Source organism: Hyaena hyaena, unplaced genomic scaffold (assembly GCF_003009895.1).
Source record: "Hyaena hyaena isolate Hyena2069 unplaced genomic scaffold, ASM300989v1 scaffold_6, whole genome shotgun sequence".
Classification (NCBI taxonomy): Eukaryota; Metazoa; Chordata; class Mammalia; order Carnivora; family Hyaenidae; genus Hyaena; species Hyaena hyaena.
Window position 1 is genome coordinate 2,223,720 of NW_024080638.1, and position 5,738 is coordinate 2,229,457.

General features: G+C 40.5%; 1 pseudogene; it reads left to right on the top strand.

Moving 5' to 3' along the window:
* Positions 1-613: 613 nt before the first annotated feature.
* On the top strand, positions 614-1,186 carry LOC120236726 (annotated as a pseudogene).
* The last annotated feature ends 4,552 nt before the right edge of the window (positions 1,187-5,738 follow it).

Below are 5,738 nucleotides of genomic sequence, written 5' to 3' on the forward strand. Positions count from 1 at the left end.
CAATGAGATACTAGATTTTTCAATTTCTAAAAATAAGCATGCTGGAATTATTAAAGAAATTACAATAGGGCCAAATTACATATTGCATGACAATATGATAAATTACAACATTATAATATGATGGAATACAATTCAGTCACCAAAACCAGATTGGAGAGTATTCAATAGCACAGAAAAAAGATGGCCTCAATATAATGTACCGATGGAAAACAGCAGGGTTTTAAAATATGTTCACATTCTCCTATGTTCATTACAGCATTATTTATAATAGCCAAATTATGGAAACAACCAAGTGTCCAAATTATGGAAAAAACCCAAGTGCCCATCGATAGATATATGTATAAAGAAGAGGTGACATACAGAAATACATATACATGTATATACACATTATATATATACATGCACATATTATATATATAATATATATAATGGAATATTACACAGCTATAAAAAGAATGAAATCCTGCCATTTGTAACAACATGGATGGATCTAGAGGGTATAATGCCAAGTGAAATAAGTCAGAGAAAGAAAACATATTATGTCACTCATATGTGGAATTTAAGAAACAAAACAAAGGGGTGATTCCGGAAGAAACTACAGTGCAGCATGAACATGGGGAAGCAAAAGAAAGCAAGAAAGTATGTGCCATGAAGTGAATGCTTAGTCTCCAAGATCAGAGGCTTAAAGAGAAGGATTGATTGAAACCTAAAAAGAAAGAAAAGAAAGATCCCAGCGGACTCAAGGAAAGAGAAGTCCCCCAACATCCTGCTTATTCTTCCAATACAACACACAGCTGGGCCCACCTTACCACATCTTGGTTGATACAAACTTTATCAACTTTTCCATTAGAGCCAAACTTGATTTAGAACAATCAATGATGGACTGTCTGTATGCCAAGTGTATCCCTTGTATAACTGACTGTGTAATGGCTGAAACTGAGAAATTGGGCAAAAGTATCGAGTGGCTCTAAGGATTGCCAAAGGACCCAAGATTTGAACAATTACCATGCACACACAAAGGAACTTATGCAGATGACTGTTTAGTACAGAGAGTAACTCAGCACAACTGTTACATTGTGGCCACAGTTGACCAGGACCAGATCCCTGGAGTTCCCATCATGTACATTTCTAACCATAGGTAGACATTGAGCATATGCCAGATGATTATGGAGCCCCTCGGTTCTAATTCTAACACTCTAAAGATATAGGTCCTGTGCCTTCCTTTACCAACTTTTTCTGTTGCCAGTTCATAGAGCAATACACTGTAGCATGAATTATTCTCCTTACCCATTTGCTCTGTTATGAGCGGAGTATGGTTAAATACACTCATGTTTTGATGTTGTTTTGAAATTGAACAAAACAAAACAAAGGGGGCAAAAGGAACAAACCAAAAATCAGAATCGCTATAGAAAACAAACAGATGGTTACCTGAGGGGAGGCAGGTGGAGGGATGGGTGAAATGGGAGATGGGGATTAAGAGCACACTTACCATGATGAGCCCTGAGTAATGTATACAATTGTTGAAATTACTGTATTGCACACTTGAAACTAATATAACATCGTATGTTAACTACACTGGAATTAAAATAAATAATAAAATGTGTGCACTCTTATACCAAGTTTGAAAAATAAAAAAGACTGGAAGATCTAAAAAATGATTATGGAAGAGCTGATTTTTATTTTCTTCTTTATACTTTCCTGTGATTTTCAAATTTTTCTATAATGAACTTAGAATTCTTTTAGATAACGTAAATTACTCTTATAGAGAAGCGTGCTTCCATTAGCAACTCTGTTTTTCAATTATTTTTGTTACTTATATTGGAATTAAAAACTCATTACATATATTAAATGTAACATTTTTAAAGCTCAGAGTATATATGCTCCCAACTGCTTTTAAAATGAAATTGGAATTAGATGGAATAAGAGAATTGAGACTGGAAAAGCTCTCTGAGGGTGATGGCAAATGCATGAAATACCCTATTTCACATATTGCAAAATGCCATACAAATGGTAATCTCGTGGACATATTTTGCACAATGCAATACAAATAAATTAAAATCTGACTTTAGATTCTCTCATAGATTTTAATACTAATGCAAAAAGTTTCTAAGTTTCAAATTGAGCTAAAAGTTTATTTTTACATTATATGAAAACGAAATAGGCAAATCGATACTGAGTAAGATTATGGAGGAAATAGTTTACCTGCCTAAGAGAGTGTACGTACTATTGTCAAATAGTGGAACCATCCTTTATATACTTACAATATATGTGTCAATTAACAATAGTCTAAGTATAGTTCTAAGCTCCACTTAATGACAGAGAAGAAGTGGAGAGACTTTCCCCCATCTGACAGATTCTACTTTCTCTGCAATGACTCAGGCAAAATCATCTGAGAATGAGGGCCACTGTGAGGTTCCGGGATCAAGGAAGGTGGAGCATGAGATGACTTTGCAGAGAAAAGGACAGTGTGTCTACCCGAAAAATGTTATATTGCCATGGCTTAAAGGGTGGACTTAGATTACTTCAGTGATACAAATTGAATGGTCTCACTGAGCAAGCTGGACATGGAAAGATGCAAAGAGAAACAATTTTATTCTTCACCCCCAACTGCCCATCTGAATCCTCTTGGGTCTACTCTTCCTAATCCTTCAGATGAAATATTAGAAGGTCTTTTTTTAAATTTTTTAAAGTTTATTTTGAGAGAGAGAGTGAGAGAGAGTAGAGCAAGGGCAAAGAGAGAGATGGAGAGAGAATCCCAAGCAGGCTCTGCACCACCAGCAGAGCCCCACACAGGGCTCAAACTCATGAACCATGAGGTCATGACCTGAGTTGAAATCCAGAGTCAGACCATTCACCAACTAAGCCACCTAGGTGCCCCTAGGCAGCTCTTCTGACTGTGATCATTTTAGATAACAAAATGTCCTCTGGTCATTTCATCCCCAAATCACAACCTCAGTGTATAAATTAACAGGCCTAGAACTACTGTAATAAAACTCCAAACTTCACTGCAAGCTCAGATATGCTTTAGACCAAAAGGCCTGCAGTGGGGACTGGGATATTCATCTCTATTTCTCCATTAGTGCTACTTCTCCCTGACCCCTACTCTGTTCCTCCACCACTTGGCTACTACTGGGCCGTCCAGAGTGGGAAGGCAGGGGGAAGGAAGGCCGTATTAGACTGACACAGATATAGACTGGTGTAGGTTCCCTCTGGCTCTGACTGATGTATCCAGCTAACATTTAGTCTTTCACGGTAGCATCCGCAGCCTCCTCAGAAGCTCCCATGCTGGACCCTTCCAACCAGAATTCCTCTGTCTCAGATGGTGACACTCCTCTATTTATTTCTGAGAGAGAGCGAGGGATAGCGTGAGCAGGGGAGGGTCAGAGAGAGAGGGAGACACAGAAACTGAAGCAGGCTCCAGGCTCTGAGGTAGCTGTCAGCACAGAGCCCGACGCGGGGCTTGAACCCACAAACTGTGAGAACATGACCTGAGCTGAAGCCGGACGCTCAACCGACAGAGCCACCCAGGCACCCCTAGATGGTGACACTCCTCTAAACCAGCCACCTACAATTCCCTTCTGCTTCTCTCTCCAGTGAAACGCCTGACCTCTTTTTGCTGAGGACACCTCACTGACTGCAGGAAGCCCTCTGGTTCAAGATTCCTTTATAAACAAGCCACACTCACATTCCCACCATCAGTTTCACATTTGATCCCTGCAAAAATGCGGCTTTGGCCTGGCATAGGCCAGAAAGTGGTTATTTCCTAAATGCAGCCCTCTGCTGTGCTGATACACGATTCACTTTAGCCAGCCTCTCATTAAAGACTTTTTTCCCTAGGCATGAATCTAATGTCTGTCTGTACCCCCAAGCTTCAAAAGATACCTATCAAAGATGACTATGAAGCTCTCAAATGGCTGGGGGGGGGGGGGGGGGGGAGGAAAAATTCACAGCTCAAGGTAAGTAAAAAATAAAGATCATAAAACCTGTTTTCATCTACCTCTTCAGGAGTCATGCATAGGGAGGGGTCAATAATTTCCTTTGGAATATGATTGCATTTGGCATCCTTGGTCCTGGGGCTTCAGTGAAAACTGGTACAGAGGGCTTTACTTAACTTTATCTTCCTTCTATGCAATGTTCCCAGTACTACTCAGCCTCCCAGTTGGAGAGCAAGATGGCTGGTTTCGATTTATGTCAAACAGGAATGATGAAAATAGAGTGACAAGGAGATTTGGGCCCCGGCAAGGGTGACTGAAGAGAAGCACCATGGAATAAAAGCTGGATAAGGAAGATAATAAGGTCAGTGGACTAAAAGGCTCAGGAGGTTGGAGAGTGTAGAAGGAATGGTTAAGCAAACATTCTGGAAAGATACTTTTAGCAGCTGAGTAGCTAAAGAGAATACAGATGAGAAAGGGTTCAAGAATCTTTGGGGTTTGCAGCCTGGCAGACTGGCCAGTGGTTATGGAGTTGCTGGCAAGTGTAGAATATTGCAGAGGTGAGCTGATTTTCAGGGCATAGTGATGACTCCACCTTGAACAAGCTGAACTTGAGAGGACAATGAAGACATCCAAGTGGAAATATCACTGGAGAGCTGGTGCTCCGAAAAACAGGGTTCAAGATGTACCCTTAAGAGCCAGGACCAGAGGTATTATTGGGAGACAGAGGACTCAATGCCTTCCCCAAAGGAGAAAGTAGAAGGCAGAATGCAAAGGTTGAGGACCACTAGGGAAATGCACCTTGTTAAAAGCAAGGGGTATAAAGAGGACCTGTTAACAGACAGGAAACAGCGCTCTGTCATCCAAGAGAAAGAGCCGCATTTGAGAGTCAAGCTAATCTGTTCTGAAGAGTACTTCATCCAAAAATACCTCTTCTTCTTCTTCCTTCCTAATTACCTTTATTGCCTGGTTATGCAGCTAAATCTCCTCCTACCTCTCAAGCTTCGTTTCCACAACCATTAAAGGAAGGTAATAATTGTATTTGCCTTTTACGGCTGCGGTAAGGAGACAGTGAGGCAATGGGTGATGTGCCTGGTGCAGAGTACAAACTCAACAAGTGTGAGCTATCCTTAGTATTGGCATGATTTGCCATATTGGCCTCTAATCAACGGTCACTCTTTTACAAGATAAGTATATCAAACTTATTTCCAGAGGCTTTGTGTTTTGTTCTCTTTTGTTTTTGTTTTTTTTGCCTCTCAATTTCTAGCTCTTGCCTCTGATAAAAATGGCACTGGGAAGAGAGACTAATTCAAACGCTGAGATCGCTAATACTCTGGCATGGTTAAATAAATATGCTGTCATCCTGATACTGGTTTGATTTTCAAGTCTAAAGTTCAGAGGTCACTATTTCCTCTTAGGGACTATGCCTACAGTTTAGAGACATCACCACCAGCTGATTGATGCTTGCAGAATTATGATATTTGTTTACTGTATTAGTTTTCTATTGCTGTATAACAAATTATAACAAATTAGTGGCTTACAACAATATCCCTATACTAGGTCACAGTTCTGTAGGTCTGAAATCTGGGCACAGCGTGGCTAGGTTCTCTGCTCAGAGGCTCACAAGGCTGAAGTCAAAGTGTCAGCTACAGTTCTCATCTGGGGTTCAGGGTACTTGCTCTTAGAAGCTCACTAGTTTTTGGTAGAATTCAGGTCTTTGTGGTTGTAGGACTGAGATCCCTGATTTCTCTCTAGTTGGTTGGCTGGGGACCTGGCTCAGTTTCCAGAAGCAGATCCTTTCCTTTG